Consider the following 20500-nt stretch of genomic DNA (forward strand, 5'->3'; position numbering starts at 1 on the left):
GACAAAAGAGGGTATACAACGACAACACGGCGCCGTGTCGTCGCTTTATACCTTTCTTTGTCCTTGTCTTGTGCTGTAACAAATCTTGAAAAGCGACTACACAAGGGGCGAGTAAAATGCCAACGATCTCGTCTTCTTCGTCTCAGCTCATCATTTTGCAGAAGTAGATAGCGGAAGGGAGCGCGCCAACCCACGACGAAAAAAATATCGAAAGTGCGCGCACAAACCCAAAGTGCCGCGAGATGGCGGCACGTCCCCGAAATTGCTAAAGAAATTGCGAGATGCTCCGCCTTCGCTGCGACGCGGGCCGCCAGGCAAGCCGTCCGGTCTGAACAGGCGCGCGCGCTCACCGCCTCGCCGATGCAAGCGATTGAGCGAACGGAGCGAACAGCGGCGCTGCGCTGCGAAGCTTTTCGCGAGGTTTCGTTTCACATGCATTGCCGCCGCGCGTTTTCCGCCGCAGCGAATAGCAGTGCTGCTGGCAAAAAGCACGGGACGGGAAGCCAGTTTCGGTAGTTTGTGACTACCAACATAAGCATTGCTTTGTCCCTGCCTCTCAAATTTTTATTTTATGAATACATATCTTGCGCTTAGCAATTTATTTTTATTTATTTATTTATTTATTGGTACCTCAAATACCCCATTTGGGGTTTTACATGAGGGGTGGGCATATTTACATAATATTTTCAATAAATGCCTTGAACGATGAATGAGTGGAGTGGTGCACCGCTTCAGAAGGTAGATGATTCCAGTCTTTCGCTGTTTGAATGAAGAAAGAGTTAAGATGAGCGGAGGTGCGAGCTGGAGGGGGATAAACAGCCTTTGAATGGCCATGACGGGATGAAGTGCGATGCGCAGGCGTGATGTCGGTCTGATGAAGTAGTGAGTGATAAAATTTGTAAAAGAGGCACAGTCTTGCTGTTTTGCGGCGCTGCTCGAGGGTTGGAAGTTTCAGAGATGATTTAAGTTTAGTAACGCTAGTGTGGTAAGAGTAGTCAGAATGAATGAACCTTGCTGCACGATTCTGTATGGATTCTAGTGCTGTTGCCAGGTTAGATTGGTGTGGGACCCATACTGAGCATGCGTATTCTAGTTTGGGTCGAACGATTGTTAAGTATGCGAGTAGTTTTACTGAGTGCGGGACAAGACGTAGATTACGGCGCAGGTAGCTTAGTACACGATTGGCATCATTGCTAATGTTGCAAATGTGTGAGGACCAACTGAGGTTATTGGACAAGTTAACGCCTAGGTATTTATATGAAGTCACAGCACATATTTCCGAACCGGCGATAGTGTAATTAGCTGACATAAATGATTGGCGACGATGGAAAGTAAGTAGTGATGTTTTTTTGACGTTGAGGGACATTAGCCAATTGTTACACCAAGTTTCAATGACGTTAAGGTCGGACTGGAGGGCGCGAGAATCAGCGTCGTTAGTAATAGGACGATAGATTACACAGTCATCGGCAAATAAACAAATTTTGGAAGAACAGCCTATAGGTAAGTCGTTAATGTATATTAAGAAGAGTAGTGGTCCCAGGACTGTGCCTTGTGGCAGGCCAGAGATAACGGGTGATAAGGTAGACGAGCATTGGTTAGCGTAAACGAACTGTTGACGGTTAGTGAGAAAGTTGCGTATCCATTGGAGAACACGAGGGTTAAGATTAAGACATGATAGTTTTAGAAAGAGCCGTTCATGAGGAACCTTGTCGAAAGCTTTTTGGAAATCTAGAAAGAGGGCGTCTATGGGTATGTTTTGATCAAGATGCGAGCTGATGTCATTAACGAATAGGGCTAGTTGAGTCTCGCAGGACATGCCTTTCTGAAAACCGTGTTGATTTGGATTAAAGAAATTAGCGGATGTTAGGAAGTTTACAATATGAGAATAAATTATATGCTCCATTAGTTTAGAACAAACACTGATGAGGGAAATTGGACGGTAATTGTGGCACGATGATGATGATCCTTTTTTTGGTACTGGAATTATCTTACCTATTTTCCAGTCTTGCGGCACCACTCCAGATGATAATGATTGCTGAAAGATATGACACAAAAATACACTAGAGATGTGCGCGGTGTTCTTAAGCATTTTGGAATTGATGCCGTCGATGCCGGCTGAGGATGTTAATTTGAGGGACTCAATTAGCTTGGTGATACCATGTGCATCGATTGTTATGTCAGGCATCGTTGGGTTGTTGAGGTAAGGACAGTCTGGGAGGTCAGTGTTAGGTTCAGAAGTGAACACGGAAGAGAAGACAGAGTTTAGTACTTCAGATGCTTTATGGTCTGGAACACGGTTATTATCGGTATCATATAATAGTAATGGTTTACGGTTATTTGGGTTAATGTATTTCCAGAATTGTTTGGGATTGTTTTGCAGCATGTTAGGGAGTGTAGTTGAGTAGAAGGTTCGTTTAGCTGTTGCGGCTAAGGAATCAAACTCCTTTTCAGTGACGTAATATTTTTCCCAGGCCGGAGCGGTATTGGAACGCTTGGCTTTACGAAAGAATCTTTTCTTTTTATTCTTTAGTCGTTTTAATGTGTTGTTGAACCATGGGGACGAAGGTCGCTCTGTTAAAATGATGTTTGGTATGTAAGTCGTAGTGAGTTCGATCATTTTATTTTTAAAAAGCGTCCAGTTGGCGTCTACTGTGCGCTTCGGGAAATCTATAATGAACCAGTTGTAAAACTCTGTTAGTGCATTGTTGATGCTGATGTAATCACCTTTATCGTAGAGTGTTATTTTCTTTTTTGATTTTTTGCAATGAGGTAGCTGCCAGGATAATTCTGCATGTAGTACCGAGTGATCACTTAGTTCTGGTAGATGTGTTATAGAAGAAACACTGTCGGGATGGGATGTTAAGATAAGGTCGAGTATGTTAGAGCACTGTTCGTTTTTCCGCGTTGGGGTAGACACTAGCTGCGTCAAACCAAAGGTGAGGCATGTGTTAAGAAAATTACATTCAAGGTTATTTTTAGACAGTGTTATGGCTGGTTCGGACCATGTTATATCAGGAAAGTTAGTCACCTAAGAGGAGTAGTTGCGCATGATTAAATGACTTCGTAACAGTTTGCAGTGCCTCGTGGAAGTGAATAGTGAAGGAAGCATCTGCATCGGGGGGTCGATAGCATACACCGATAATAGTTTGTAGGTATGAAGAACTGCACAATACGAATAAGATTTCTAGAGGTGAAGTGATATTGATAATGGAGCAACAAAGGCTGCGATGGGCAGCTATCAGAACACCTCCTCCGCGTTTGCCTACACGATCCCGCCTAAATATGTCAAAATCAGGAAGGAAAGAATTAAGCTCTGTGTTATCGACGGTAGAATTCAGCCACGTTTCTGTTAGTACAAGAAGCTTACAATCAGCAGAATCGATAAGGCTACAGAGTGCTTCGCGTTTGGGCAATAAGCTTCTACCCACGAAACACAGAACCTCTTAAAAACTTCTTGAAACGGCTACAAACGGCTATAGACGTCTTGGTCTATGATAAGACTGAAAATAGAATTTCTTCTAAACATAACCTCAGCACTTGGAATATGCTAGTATATATTCTATCTGCGGCAAAACCCACTACTGGTGTCACTAGAGTCTGTTTTGGTAAACGTATTCAGAATGTCTAACTCAAGAACTTTTCTAGATCTTTTTGTCTAAAAGTGCATAAAATGCCAAACGACGTGTTAAATGTGCGGTTACCGTCGGCCGTCGGCGTTAGAGAATAAAAGACGCCACAGACAAATCGAACTCGTTGGAAGCAACATAAGTTAATTGGCTTTAATATTAAGTAATTTCACACCAGAACTTCAACAATCAAGGGCGTGTTATTGTTTTCCATACGGGGCGCGCACACGACGCCTGGAAACCATTCTATGCTCGCGCAGCAGGTATTTACAGCAGCAGGAGCGAAACGCCGGTGTTGCACAGCGGTGTCACAGAGCCACCGCGCTGCGATCACTTCGGAGGCACAATCCAAATTTGTCGGACATCTCATTCTGTGCTGGACACACTGGGAGGCAGGAAGTTTGAAAAAACGGCCATTGCCGCCCGCTATGTCTCGGTCGTGGGTTCGTTATCCAGTTGTGCGTCATTCTAAGCCGTTCTGTACATTTCTACTGGATATTAACTGGAGTCATTTAGCTGTGCTGATGCTCTGTGCCGTGTGTTTTGCATCAGTGCTTCGTGACATCGGCTATATTGCGTGTTTTCGCCGACGGCTTACTACCACAATGGCGGGATCTGCGTTCGCCGCCTTCGTGTCTCGGTGCGTCTTTGTACGTCGCACGTTCGGATAACACTTTTTCCGGTAAGTTAAATACATTGCGCTTCGTTTTTTGTCAACAATGTGAATATATTTAGGTGTTACTCGCGACAATTCTTGATATATGGGCTCTTCTGTCCTGCGAGTTTTCGTCATTAGTTTTATACGAGGGTTCTGCTTGTGTTCAGCCGTTCAGCATTACCGCGCTCCACGACTTCCGCAACAACAGTCAGAACTTTGCCCTGCTTGTTAGCCTGTGGTTAACGTAGCACGAGCCAGCCGAAAGGAGTGCATTCGAAGACGACGCGCTGTCTGTAATGCTGAACCAGACTGAACTCGCCCTATTTTGTGTCCTTTTGTTCTTAGGTGTGCGCGCGTGTGTGTCAGTGACTATGCAGTTTGTAGCGTTCCCACTTTAGAGCAAAACAAAAAATATAACTGCAGTGTTTACATCATCTATACAATTCCAAATTAAATCGTCTGCTGATGTACAAATTTCACTTGTGTTTTGTTCTAAATAAGCAGCAAAACCTTTAAACTAGTAGGTGCTTCATCTGGGAGTGAAATCACGACAGCTTGGCATTTATTAATGAATGACTGTGACCGGGTCACCTTATTTCTAATTGCAAATTTGCCTTTCAACTGACTTTATGCTATCTTATTTTGTCCCTTTCACTCTATAGACGGCTGGACATCCTCCTTGTACCTTGGCACTAGCTGGATGACGGGACCTCATCATTATCAGTGTAAGCCAATGTACTGTACGCCCTCTGGTCCTCCCAGTGCTTTTTATATGGGTTAAGGCCAGGGAGCGCTTCGTGGTAAAATAGCTAGTTGGTGTCTCACAAACGGCCATTTTTTTGCACTGGTCCATTATAAGCTGCCACTTTTATAACCAATTTCTCAGTGCGAGTGTGCATGCACAGTTCTACTAATAATTAGTTTCCCTAAGCCTTACAAAATTTACCTGTGGGTAGTCATTGCTATGTAAGAACTCACAAATTAACTCTGCTGTGTCATAGAAGTATTCCATACATGAGTAAAAATTTTCTACAACAGTGTACATTACACCTTGCTTCCCTATGCACATATGTATTCAAGCCAGTATTTGATTAGTTTGGTATTCTAAATGTTTTCTGTGTGATTTAGTTTCTTTACAGGAGCTTACTGTACAGCATCAGCAAGCAGTCTAAATTAAGATTTATGTGTGCTGTAAAAGGTGTGCTTTGCCGCTAGAATTGATAAAACATAGGCCAAGGCTTCCATACAAGGACAAACTTCAATTTCGCTCTACCACCATCAGCACTTGGCTGGCGCTTGCAAAATGAATCACATCAAGTAGCTTGTGCCAGACTGTTTTTAACCTTATTGTGAGGAGATCACAAAGTGATCTGTGGAGGTGCCTGCGTCTGAGATATAGATTGCACTGCAACATATGTGCGTGCAGAACAGGCATGATGCTGAGGGTTCCAGCAGTTTCAGAGGTGCTTTTAAAATTTTGTCATAACTGCAATTTTACCTGTGCTGTTTTTTATCACCTATTTCAATAATATCATTGGAGGTGTTATCAGAATTTATCAATCTATTTGCCCTGGCCCATTAGCCTGCCACATTTGCCTTTTCACTAGGTGGGCAATTATTCTGCATGGACCATTACTTGAATACACCTTTTTGTGTGCAGTGGCTTCTCAGTTGCAAGTCAGCATAGATGCTCAGAATTACCTGAGGCTATAGATACACTGATGAATTTGCCACCTGTACGAATCACTTTGCACTTTCTCACGCAAACAGCATGCTAACACTTCCAAGTCAGTGGGCAATGTTATTGTTTGATCACATCATGAGATACTTTCAACTTTGTATGACGCATCATCCAAGGTGTTGCGTCATTTGTGTGAGGTATTGCCCGAAGCCAATTAGGGTCACATGAAAATATATCAACAAAGTGATTGATCCAGCTAGGAGTGTTGCTTTGGAACACTACTTTATCACCAGTCCTCCTTTGCATGCTACCTGCTTACTCTGTACTGTGTCATGTTTAAGTTTGAAGGAAAGGCAGCAGCTAGGCAGTGCAAAATGCCAAACTTGCTTTTAGTTCAACACTATAAAACGCTATTTAACTTTTTAATTAAGTTAGTACATCATTTACCTGCAGAGTGAATTACTGTTTTAAACTGATTATATTTTGCAGGAAGCTTCTCAGACTTGTTTGACAGGTTGATAAGTGGCTTTTTAGCCACAAAACACCATACAATAAATTAAAGGCTGACTTTGACTCTGCTATGCAACTTAATGACTATATGCCAGGAACAAGGTCTCTGAGTTGTGGTGCTGGCTAACACTCCCAGCGTTCGACTAGGACACATAAATACCCAAGAAAGTGGATGGGAAAACGACGCCGCTGTAGCTCAATTGGTAGAGCATAGCACGCGAAATGCGAAGGTTGTGGGTTCAGTTCCCACCTGCGGCAAGGTGTTTTTTCATCCACTTTAATTTCCATTAATTTATCGTTTCTTTAATTTAATTTATTAAGCACAAGTAATTTCCCCTATGTTGTCCTTGGTGTCAGTGTTTGTTGGCTTCTTATAATAGGAAATATACTAGTCATTTTAAACATCATCGCATACATACCTTACGATACCTGTAATTTAAGAGAAATGAGTGCTTAAATTTATTTTTAATGTGAGCCAAACTTCTTACTTAGCACATATTGCTAATTGAAGTTCCAATTTCAACATTCCCATTTCTTCCCTTGCCCTTTTTTTCCTGTTCTGTGCAGGTATTGCTTTCCTATGTCTACAAGAACCGTCACAGGTGGCCTGTGACAGCAAGCTTTTGTGGGCAGCCAGTTGCTCTCCTACGAAGGCTGGCCTACTCGGGCAGCGGCGGCAATCATCTTCAAGATTTATCCATGATCACCTTTGCTGCTATTTGTCACTCTTGTTAATTACACTTTCTGCATCTTTCCTAATTTATTAGGTAATAAAGTATGAGTATGTGACATGGTGCGAAGTTGATGCCTTGCTGCATTTTCACTTGCAATCACCTTTTATGCATGAAAAGCTCATCATACAGTTTATGAAAAAAAATAACAGCATATTATGATTTATCTTTCAGTTCTTGTAACATGCAACATACAAGGAATTCACTAATGGATGGTATGCTGAAGAACTCGCCATTATTTCTGCGTGATGCTGTGCAAGCATGTGGCGCTATCTTACAAGAGGCACCCAGAAAGTAAGTTACAATTTACTTTTAAATGAAGCATGGACATCAGAAAAAATATATTTATATTGCTAGTTAGAGTGGTTCGCAGAGTGTTTTTCCAGATGTGTACTATCCTTTATTTCTTAACTCATTGCAGCACAGTGTTCTGTTCCGTATACTGGTGTAAGGCTATTGTGCCCCCTGTAGCTGAAACAAGGATGTAATTTTTGCCTGAACTGCAGCGTCACTGACAAAATTTTTCTTTGCTAGAAACTATTTCAATTTGGTGGAGACCCAGCGGGGCGAAGTTTTGTCAATAAAGATGCGTTTCACGCAGAGATGTTCTTGTTTAGGTCAATGAGTCAACATTGGAAGTATATCAGCATACAATACAGATCTTGTTTTATTTGCAAAATAATTCTGACAGGTGGCATTCAATTGATTGGTCTAATTAAAAAGCACAAATTGACCAATGAGGCTGTACTACACTATTCCCATGGTTCACATCTGGAAAAACTACCTCTTCATCACTCTATCCGACAATATAAACTTTTTTTTCTGATGTCTATGCCTCGTTTAAAATAAATTGTAACTGTGGGCAAACGTCGTGTTACTGTAACAGCTGCCGCAAAAATTTGAGGGAATTTCTAATAAAAGTCGTCAGTTGTTCTTGTCAAGCTGTCCATTAGCCAACTTTTAGCGTAACGTTAGCAGGGCTTACTGAAGTACTTCTAGACGTCCATGGCTACAAAATGTCTTGATCAAGACAGCTACTAGGCTTTTGAATAAGCTGTTCAAGACATCTTTTAGACATCAAATAGCTGCTTGCGTGTTTCGTGGGTAATGTTAGTATAAACGAATGATACAGGGATGCTATATGGTTTTGCGATAGTGCGTGATGGTAGCTATGAAGTTGATATAACTCTGTTTGTAGTGAATTAACAATTCGTTGAAAAGCTCTCGGGGCATGTTGCCCGTACCCCGTGTAGCAAGTAAATAAACATCGTCCTATGCGCAGGCTTTCCCGCACTAGTCCTCCACAGGTCACGTGTCGAAGCGGGCCGTTCGGAAGCGGTGCTGCCGCTCTGCCGCTGCGATGAAATTACAACTTGCTCGAACCTCGCCGCTCCCGCCGCTAGTGCCGCCGCCGCCGCTCAAAACAGATTTCTGCGGCGCGGCGGCAGGGTTCGCGAGCATTTTCGCTTGCATGTGAAACAGTTAGACGCTCCGCTTTCGGTGTGAATGTGCCTGTAGTTTGGACATTACCCATGGGGGCATACGTGGAAGGTCAGCATGCAGGGGCAAAGTATGATGGTATGGCAGGTTCTTGGCATTTAGTTGCTCTTGGAAAAGCGGAGTCTGGCCGTATGTCAGGAAGTGTTGATAAGGGGTGGCGTCCATGACGGCACAGCAGGCGCAGGAATACTCGAAGAAGTCCGTATCGCAGACAGACAGGTAAAGCGGTGACGCGAGCCTCCTCAATTGTTCTGGAGGTTGAGGTGCAACGTGGGACACCGAGACATGTTTTCAGCATCTGTACCTGGGAACTTTCCAGCGTACGCAACAGGCTCATACTTGATAAAACTGGCAGGCTATACCGAATGTAACCGACGTAGAGAGCCTGGTACAGCCGGAGTAGCGAATGCTCAGGTGGACCCCACTTCCTACCGGCCAGAAAGCGAAAAACTTGAGCGAGCCCACTTATTTTTTTCTTTAACCTTGCCACATGCTTCGACCTTGAAACACCGCGGTCAATGGCAACGCCGAGGTATCTGTGGCGGGTCACATATGGGATGACATTGCCATTGATCATAATTGGATAATAACACATAAGCTTCCGTGTGAACGCTATCGCAGCGCAATTATGTGGGGCCAGTTGCAGTCCTTGGCACTGCAAGTACTGAGACGTTAAAGAAGCAGGTCGCTGCAATTTTGCGCAAATTTGTGGTCGCGTGACTGCGGACGCCCATATGCATATGTCGTCTGCGTAGGTACTGATGCGTAGTGTATCGGGAATTATTTCCGCAAGGCCAATAAGGGCAACATTGAAAATAGTCGGTATGAGCACTCCTCCTTGAGGCACTCCACGGACTACAATGTGTCTTCTCGTTTTGCCATCATTCGTGGACATGAAGGCTATGCGACCATCTAGGTAATTTTCAATCCACATGTAGAGATTGCCACCGATGCCCAAATTACTGAGAACATCAAGAATGGCTCTGTTCAGTACATTGTCATAGGCTCCTTTTATGTCTAAAAAAACTGCTCCCACGAGTCGGTGTCGCCATTTTTCGTGTTCGATCGTGGATACGAGATCAATGACCCCGTCTATTGCAGACCGTCCACGTCTAAATCCGATCATAATTTCAGGATAAAGCTAATTATTTTCCATTAACCATTCTAATCTAGTGAGCACCATCCGTTCCATCACCTTACCGACACAGCTAGCTAAAGCTGCTGGCCGGTAAGATGACATTTCGTAAGGCGATTTTCCTGGCTTTAGGAGGGCCACCAAACTGCTGGTTTTCCACTGCTTCGGGACTGTACTGGATGACCACGTGGCGTTATAGTACGACAGCAGGACTTTCCGACCTTCCACACCAAGGTGGCACAGGGCAGTATATGAAATACCGTCCGGTCCAGGTACAGAAGGTCGTCTCGAAGCAGCAAATGCAACTTCCAATTCCGGCATCGTGAAAGGAAGGCCAAGACGAGCATCTTTAGAAGGTGGTACGGGTCGATCCAATGTTGGACATGTTGGGGACCACCTCGTCACGACAGCGACTGCTGCGTCTGCTGCAGTGGCGTAGCTAGGTCGTCTGGCACCCGGGGCCCATAGGTCTTCTGTCACCCCCCCCCTTTATGTAGTCGACGAAGGCGAGGATATCGACAATTTCCGGGTTTCAGCACCAGTACAGCCGCCTTGGATACCGTGCACGTTCCCCGGGTCCCCCTCTCCTTCGCTTTCTTTCCCAGAGATCGCGAATGCAGCAAATATACACGCTGTTTTTCCTGCGCCAAATAACACAGGGTGCTGCACTGATAACGTGTGATAAGCCCATGTGCACATCTGTCAGACTGTAAGGCTTGGCAGCCAATACAAATGCGGCATTGTGGAAAATATGACTCACGTCACAAGTAACAAAAAATATCTTTATAATAAATTTTTAATTACCAATTTTAGCGGCAATATTGCATTTGCAAAATTAAAGCCCGACATTCATATCTCGCCCAACAACAACTTCACAAAAATCGTCGTAGGTACTATGGCACGCAGTATTTTGTCTGTGGGCAGCCCTGAACGAAAACAAAAATTAAATTGTCAGTGACGCTGATTTCCCAACCCTATTAGTAAACGCTACCTGCCTCCCCGCTGCGCGGGCGCCAATGCTATAACAATTACGAGTTCTCTTCATTCTGATCAATAAAGCCTCGTTTTCATTTGCTGCTATACGGACAAACGTGATTATCTGAGCTGCGGTACCACCGCAAGATTGGGAACAGAATAGAGCACGCTTCGCGTCGATTCTTGGCGTTACCACAAAAAAAAGAAAAGGCCGCGATGAAGCCCGTGCCAGCGAAAGCTTGCACTACTGTTGGTCTGCACTCGCAGTGGAGAGGATTAAGGGATCAACGTCACTGATCCACTATTTTATATTTCTTTCGCTACTGCCATATACTGGGCGCCGCCTGCAGTGCCAAAATACTGTAGGTTGTAGCACCCAAAACGATTTTGTTTAAGAAGTTTTTGTTGAGTTAATAATATGATTTTGAGTCCTCAATTCTCGAATTGAAGTGCTTCCTCTATAAGAACTAATTACGGGATTTTAAGGATATGATTATTACTTATCTGCCATATTTTTCGCGCTACCGAGTTCCTAGTAATCACAAAAAGACATAACTTCATAGAATCTCGATCGGGAAATATCCTTACAAAATTCACCTTTTTTTTAATAAAATTCTCTACAGCTGATACAGACACTGTACTTGTGACATGACGGCACACAACAACAGTTTTCTGAAACTTTCGAGGGTAAGAAGGAAAGCGTGAAACATAACGGCAGGTTTCGCAGCTACTTCTCGGAGCGAGCGGGAGAGGGGAAGAAAAGCGAGCCGGACATCGCGGCGGGCCCGCGACTACAGCCTGACGAGTCATACGCCGCCAAACTCTTCAGCCGAACCGAGTCTGAAGACGATCCAGAGAATCCCATTGGCGACTTTTAACGGCCCCACTTATGTAAGTCGCTCTCAACGAACGCTTCGCCGTAAACGCGAGCACCCTGGTTGAACGCCCTCTTGCTGCTGTCTTTGTTCGTCTTCGCTGCGCGCTCTGAACGGAAGAGGGACCCAAGAGCCCCAACGCCTCACTGTATGCTTAGCGGCTCCTGCTGCCAGCATGAACGCACAACACGAGCGCACCCCACATGAAACGTTCCGCTAAGGCGAGTAGTTGAGCGACCATTTCGCGAATCAAATTTTTTAGCCCGCACATTCGTGCAATTATTTCGTGGGGTGTTGACAGAGCTGTAGCCGACAATTCTGCGGCGCAACGCATCGGGTGCATGAGCTCGGGCTACGGGATACCGGAGCATTCTTTGCAATTTGCGCCCAGTCAAGCCGGCGGAAAGAGGGGTGTCGTCAGGCGTATATGACACCCCCCCCCCCCCCCACTGGCCCCTTGCACCCGGGGCCCACGGCCCCCCGGCCCCCCCTGTTGCTACGCCACTGGTTAGAGTTACTGTATATGCTACCTGCGGTAGCACATACAGTAACTCTACCACTGGTCTGCTGCGTCTGCCCTCTACTGGCCGAGTTCCAGCATATAAGCAAGCATCGTTGGCGCTGCCTCTCACTTTTGGCAGCAGCGGTTGCGGTCGCGAGCAAGTTGCTAATCTACTTTTACCACAGGTCGGTCTTTTTTTTTTTCCTCCTTTACTTTCCAACCTCATTTTTTCTCTGTGTATACCGCTGCCGCTGCTGCCAAACTGCGTGCTGTATACACAATGCCGAGTTGGCAAAAGAAATGGACGCTTTACGCGCTGAGGTTGCTGTGATGCGTGAAAGCCTTAACATGTTCAATGAACTTTTCGAGACGGTTAAGAAGCAGCATACCGATCTTGCTATTGAAAACAAGGCTCTGAAAGATGAAAATGGCCACCTGGCACGCAGGGTTTCTGAACTGGAACAGTACTCCCGACTCAATAACGTAGAAATAAAAGGTGTCCCTGCAACTAAAGGTGAAAGCTGTATTGCGGTTGTTCAGTCTATGGGTGATGCTATAGGATGCAAAATCGCTCCTGAGGATGTCGATACTGCACATCGTGTACCATCCAAAAAAGAAACAAATATTATTGCCCGCTTTTGCTCCCGAGAAAAAAAGACTGAGTTCGTGAAAAAGGCACGCAAGGCTCGCTTGACCACTGCGACCCTTGGGTTTCCACAAAAGGAACAGAAGCCCTTATATGTCAATGAACATCTCACGCAAGAAAGAAAGCGATTGTTCGCACCAGCTCTCGAACTGAAAAAAGCAAAAGGCTGGAAACACCTCTGGACAGACCACTGCGTAATCAAGGTGCGAAAGACAGATGACAGCCGTGTCTACCGTATCTCTAGTGCGGGTGATCTTGGTGTTTTCACCTAGCTTACTAGTGTTTGCGGCTGCGTATCCTAAACCTGCACAAGAATGTTCTTTTGTCAGGATCTTAAAAAAATATTTCAGTGATGAAACTCCCAAGTTATCGCTGATACATTTTAATGTTCGTAGTCTACGAAAAAACTATGACAGCCTCTTAGCATTTCTTTCTATAATTAATCACAACTTCTCTTTTATCTGCTTATCTGAGACATGGTTATCACTGGACGATAGAAATTTATATGCGCTACCAGATTACAATGCAGAGTACTGCTATCGTGCTATGCCACGTGGCGGCGGATCTGCCATATTTATTAGGTCATCATTGCCATACAAACGCCGCAATGATCTTGCCTTTTCTAAATTACTCTGCGAGTCTATATGGTTAGAATTTGATCAGAGTGTTTTTTCAGTTGATGGCCGGAACACAGTGTTAGCGTGCATTTATCGTTCACCATCATCGTCATACTCTGAGTTTTGTCTGCAGTTTGAAAAGTTGTTGCACACTGTTGCGAACGAAAACAAAAATGTCATTATCTGTGGAGACATCAACATAAACATTATCGACCCTAATATTCCATCATGTTCTGATTATCTCGGGTGCTTTCTTAGCTACGGCCTTGCTTCTTTAATTACTTCTCCAACTAGATGTGACATGACAGGATCTAATACGTTAATTGATCACATATTAACCAACTTTACTGCAGATTATACAGCAGGAGTCATCGAGCACAGCATAACCGACCACTACCCTATATTTTTGACTTCAGGTACAGAAAATTCTAAATCGATTGAAAAGAAAGAGAAAGTACATTTTGACTCTCAAAAATTTATCTCTATGATACAGTCAAATGACTGGACCGCCGTACTCTGTGAATCTTGCGCTGAAGAGGCTTATCAGTTGTTCTTGGCTGAAGTTACACGCTGTATTCATGAATGCACTACTACATCTATCATAACTCGTTTTTTCAGTTCCCCTCGAAAACCTTGGGTCACGAGAGCGCTACTTCGATGTATCTTGAAGAAAAATTGGCTCCACAAAAGGGTAATTTGTGAGCCATTTAACTGTGAACTTAAATCTCGTTTCAAAACATATTCTAACACACTTGCAGCCACACTTAAATGTGCCAAACGAGATTACTTTCAGAAGAAAATTTTGTATAATGGGAATAACACGAGGCGCAACTGGCAGGTCATCAACGAATTCCTAAATAATAAATGTCATGAGAATTTACCAAAAATAAAAACTGAGACACAAACATACTGCCACCCTGGTGATATCGCGAATGCCTTCAGCGAGTATTTTAGTAGTACTTGCGATTCTCTAACAGATCCCCCATTACCGACATTACCTCGTCATCTTCATTGATTCTATTTGCGACCTACGAATGCAAAGGAAGTTCTTCATGCTATATCTTCGCTTAGATCTACAGGACCTGGCCTGGACTCTGTTCATCCATCTCGTATCAAGTTAGTTTCTAATGAACTGTCTCCTATCATAGCAGATATTGTTAACAAAATGTTTAAAGCAGGCACATTTCCCAGTTCTCTGAAAGTTGGTAAAATAACACCTGTTTACAAAAAAGGCAATCGTGAACTTCTGAACAACTACAGGCCTATTTGTATTCTTTCATTTTTCAGTAAAATAATTGAACGACTAGTTCATACACGCTTATCATCCTATCTAGAAAAATTTAATCTACTATCACCTAAACAGTATGGCTTTCGGCAGGGTTACTCAACTGAACTTGCGCTTCTAACTTTCACCGATAAAGTCAAGAAAGCAATCGACAAAGGCTTGCTGGTTGGAAGTGTATGTATAGATTTAACAAAAGCTTTTGACACCATTAATCACAAAATTCTAATACATAAACTCGAATCTTACGGCATAACTGGCCCGCCACTTCAGTTTATTTCTAGCTACTTAACCAATCGTACCCAAGTTGTTCAGATTGACGGCAAACTCTCATCTAAGAACATATGTCAAGGCGTTCCTCAGGGCTCGATCCTTGGTCCGCTGCTGTTTCTACTATTTATTAATGACCTGCCTAATGTTCTGACCACTACCGACTGTATATTATATGCAGACGACACGACTATTTTTACTTACGCTAATAATGTCGACGAGCTTCAGCGAAACATTAACGTTGATCTGCATAACGTAACTTCCTGGTGCAGAAAGAACATGTTGCGCATCAATCCGCTAAAAACGGTTTTTATGGTTTTTCATTCCTTCCCGACACCAATTTCGAAATCTATACCTGTGTGTCTCGACAACAACTTAATACCAATATCTGATAGCGCGAAGTTCCTTGTCGTAGTTTTAGACAAGCATCTAAAATTCACTCTCCATGCGCAGTCACTTGTCCGTAAGATTTCTTTTGGAATACGCGCCATAATCAAAACCCGCTCATATTTTCAGCCGCACATTATCCATTCCCTTTATCATGCACACATTCACAGCCATTTATCTTACTGCGTATCAGCCTGGGGAAACACATACCTCGTTCACCTCAGCCAACTTCAACGCCTGCAGAATCAGGCGCTTCGTCTCATGACTTTCAGCCATTTTCTATCCAATTCTACGCCACTTTATTGCCGTTTAAACATTCATCCCCTTCACCAGCTTTTTCAGTTCAAGTTAACAATCGTGACCTATAAGTTATTTCGCAATATTGCACATATAGATGGCTTTGTTGCTGAAACGTTTGTAAATACTAACACTACTAGGTTCTCTGAACTCGATAATCGTGTTTTACCTAAAGTGCGCACAAACTATGGTAAGTTCACTACCACATTTGCGGGAATAAAACTGTGGAATTCAATTCCACATACCATTAAATCATCCCCCACAGAGCATATATTCAAGAACCAAGTCAAGAAATATTTTATGCAGCAACTCTCTTCATCCTAACAACTGACTTTTGTGATTGTAATAATATTTCACTTGGCTATTGTACTATGTTATATTACTCCTATTTTTATTGCGTTGTAAATTTGCATTACTTGTTCACTACAGAAGTTTTCTTCGCAATTTTTGTCTTACTAAACAGCTTTATATTCTTGTTTTTTCACACTGTTCCTTATTTTTATGAAATTGTTTGTAAAGTCACCGTAACCAATGCTTGATCTGTATCTTGTTTTTTTTTTGTTCATGTATGGGAGTCCCCCTGACAGTTTCTAACTTTGGGACTCCCTGTGTAGTGCTAATTCTGTATACAATTCTTTGTAAAACTCGCATCGCTGATGAATAAACTTGAAACTAAACTTGAAATATCGGTACGGGTGACTCTCTTATAGAAGTCTTCGGCAACCTGCACTTCCGTCAGAGATTGGTGAAGTGCTAGAGCACGGAAAGGATGTTTTTGCTGAGGAGGGGCACGAAGGCTTCGTACTATCTGCCAGATCCTAGAAAGTGTCTTTCGAGGATGCAGAGACGAACAGAAGGTCCTCCACCGCACCGTTGTTTTCCCATTTTCCGAAGGTGACGCCGTATTTTTCGTTGAACTCGTCGACATAAGACAAGGTCTAATGACGATTGAGTTCTCCTAACCTTCTTTTCCAATCCACGATGGATCGCGCGGAGCCGTTCATATTCAATATCAATCGCCGTTCTGGATGTAGGTGCGCTGATAAACTTAGTTGTCTTCTGCACTGACGATACAATAATGTTTTCTATATCAGTTGAAGTGATGTCTCCGCAATACTCTCCGACACATGTAGAGAATTTGGACCAATCAGTGCCGCGTACAGCAGATGTAGTTGATTGCAGAAACCATTTCATCTGCACATATGTTGGCATATGATCGTTCCCATGTGTTTCTATGTACAAGCACCAGCTGACTGAGGGCAGGAGGCTCTGAGATACGATAGTGAGGTCTAGGCAACTTCCGTAGGTAGTGCCGCGGATGTAAGTTGGAGACCCATCGTTGATGACAGTCACACCTTCAGTGTCTGTGAAGTCCATCAAGTTCCTACCCCGACAGTTCATTGCGGCCCTTCCCCAATAAGGATGATGAGGATTGAAGTCTCCAATAACAACATGAGGACCTGGAAAACCTTGTAACACAGTGGATAGGTAGGAGAGGTGAAGTCTTTGTCTAGGAGGTATGTAGGCGCCGATAATCGAAAACACATGTAGCTTATGTTTTAATGTCACACACACATATTCATTGCTGTCATATGGAGTGATCGTGTGCCGAAGAAACGTCATGCCACTGCGTATACACATTAACACTTTGCTCTTGTGTCCATCTTCACGTGACCAGAACGGCCGCATGTCTGACTTTAGGCAACGGGTTTTGAAATATGCGGCGATATATTTTGTAATTTCCGCACAATGTCGATGGAAGTCCGTTGCATCGGATTTGAACACAGATTTGCAGCAAAGATTTTGTGGGAAGCTGCAAAAATGAATTCAGTTAACACGCATATCGTATGTTCCGACGATTTTTCCGGCGGCACATACGATGCCTTTTCCGATTCCCTGCTCCGCGTCACTTATATGGCTAAGCAAACGTTGCCCTTTCACCGCATTGCAGCCATAAAAATAATCGTCAAGCGCACCGATCTCCTTAAAGGCCAATAGAAGCGTGTACATCGTCCTTCGAATAAAACGCCCCCCCCCCCACACACACACAGACACGCACACTCACACACAGGCACACATCGCGCTGCCGATTTTTTAGCATTAAAATAGTTATTGGGTGTTTTGTGTCTATATCTTATTTCGTGTGCGTGAGTATGTTTAGTGTACATTTCGCTTTGAGAATGGTTAGAGTGTCCTTTCGCGCCACGTGCTTCAACACGTACGGCCGGGTGGGACGCTGAGTGTTTGCAGGCTTTAAATGGTAGCTTGTAGGTGGCAAGACTAATAATTGTTAGTGGTTTTACGGTGTGTTTTTGGTCGGAAAGTGAGAGCGTGGCCGCCTGGTTGAGCGGGTGCGAAAGCGTGTCATACCTTGGGTCTCCGCGGGATTGATTGCTTTTAAAACAGTGGTGAGAGTTGCTTTGCGGCATATTGAGGATTTGGATCCTGTGCGTATCGGTTTTTTGCTAAAGGGCACGTGTCTGCATTATTATAGTATTATAATGTTTGCATTAGAAAAAGCCGTGAAATACATGGCAAGAAAGCCGAGAAAGCAGGCAGTGCGCGGGGGGTCCCTCAAGGCAGATGAGGGGACAGATGAGAATGGAAAGGGAACCTAGTCAACCGGCACACACTGTGATGTCGATACTAGGCTGCAGAAAATGGAGGCTTTCCAGGAGGAGCTGGTCAAACAGGTTGAAGAGATCAAAAATGAGCTAAATAGGGACGTGATGCACGGAATGTAGTTGAAAAAAACTTGAAGCAGCTGAGGAAAAGCTGAACAGGACCTCCATGGTGAACGAGAATGGTCGTGACAATGGAACGCCGTCTCCCGACGTGACAGGAGAGGGAGGGCCAGCAAAGTACGCGGAATGCGTGCAACGTGGTAAAGGGTTAGCTGGAAAGAGCGACACCTACATAAGGCCGCCTCGCGAAAAAATCAGGAGCACAGGAGACAATGTCCGTTGTCGAGTTCGAATCACGCGGAAAAGGACAAAGGGAAGCAGGGAGAGGTAGGTGGGAGAGAGTGAAATGGTGATTATCGCCGGGGACTCAAACCTGGATAGGTGCGCAGAAGCAATTGCGGAGGGGGAGAAAGGCGATAAACGAGTTGCGCTAGGGACATTTCCAGGCCGGACACTGGGTTCTGTCATGGAGCGAGCAAAAGAAAAGCTCGCTGAAAATGCCCACGTGCGCAACCTTGTCATGGTAGCAGGTAGGCTAAATGACGTCCTAAACAGGAAAGGGACAGGACTAGCCCAGCGCTTGGCGAAGGGCGTGGACGACTTGCGTGAGCTATCCCCTCAGGTGCAGATCGTGGTGTGCACGGTGCCGGAGGTGCCTGTACGTGACAGTCCCATACAGAGCCGTAGTGGCTGCTAATGAGGCGATATGGAAAATGAGCCTAGAGAAGGGTTGCGAGGTTGTCGAAGTAAACAGGGAAGTGAGAAGGTGTGGTGGTTTTCAACGAGACGGGATCCACTTCAATTACAGGCTGGCACGAGAAGTGGGCTGGCGACTTGGTGGTCGTGCTATTGCTTTTCAGGGGGCCCACGGGCGCTCAGGAGGCCAGAGTAGGTAGTAATGAAGAAGGTCCCCTAGGGGAACCTCAGAATAGCATCGCCGTCAATAACAGAAAAAGGAGGAACGCAATAAAGAGAACTCGCCATGTAATAGGCTACATAAACATACAGGGCGGCAGAAGAAAGGAAAAGTGGGCAAGCAGTTAAATAGAGAACAAATAGGGGGTCTATGCGGTTACTGAAACGCACCTTAGAGACTCGGAAGAGTCGCCAGTGATTGAAAATTATGTTTGGGAAGGTTGCAACAGAACCAAGCCGGAAAGAAAAGGAGGGGGAGTCGGAATGCTCATCCATCAGGGAGCCAAATGGACAAGAGTAAATTCGATATGTAAAGAGCACCTTTGGTTATCAGGTACAATGAGTGGGGAAAAAACTTGGCTGGGCGTTACGTATTTGTGGATCGAAAATAATTGCACGGAGAATAAAGAGTTCGTGTAATGCATAAGTGCTGATATCAAGTATTTCGGGAATGATGCTGAAATTATCCTATTAGGTGACATGAATGCCCACACACAGGATTTAGATGGCTATACCGACAACAACAAGAAGTCAATGCTAGACCTTTGTGAGTAACATAACCTCGTTATCGTGAATACAGGGCCTAAGTGTGAAGGGCAGATCACGTAGGAAGTGGGAAATCTGCAATCAACCATTGATTACTGTCTGATGACAGAAGGAATTCATGATAAGTTGGGAGAAATGGTCATTGATGAGGAAGGGTATAGCAGCATAGGGAGTGACCATAAACGCATCATTTTGATAATGGGATACGTAGTTGGGAAAGAAAGCAAGGAGTGCACAATGGACAGTCCGAATTTGAACGCTGAACAAATAACAAATATAGTCACTAGAGCCGAGAAAGAACTTGGCAAATGGCCAAGTAAAGAGTGGAAATACGGTGAGCTTCTAAGTGTAATAATGACAGAAATAGGGAAAGTGAAACAACTTCGTTGGAAAGGAAAAAAGAAACCGAAACGCTGGTGGAACTGGGAGATACGAGAAGCGATCGCCGAACGACAGAGAGCATTCCGAGAGCACAGGCAAGCAAAGAAGGCGCAGTTGCCGCAGGAGGAAGTAGCCAGTAAATGGGAAATTATACCAGGAGAAAAAGGCTCTGGTTCAAATACAAGTGCAAGCCAAGATAAAAGGTGAGAGTGAACGTTGGTTGGTCAGAAATACCTGAGAAAAAGAAGGCCGCACCTAGAATATTATGTAACCACATAAAAT

Source organism: Dermacentor variabilis, chromosome 10, assembly GCF_050947875.1.
Source record: "Dermacentor variabilis isolate Ectoservices chromosome 10, ASM5094787v1, whole genome shotgun sequence".
Lineage (NCBI taxonomy): Eukaryota > Metazoa > Arthropoda > Arachnida > Ixodida > Ixodidae > Dermacentor > Dermacentor variabilis.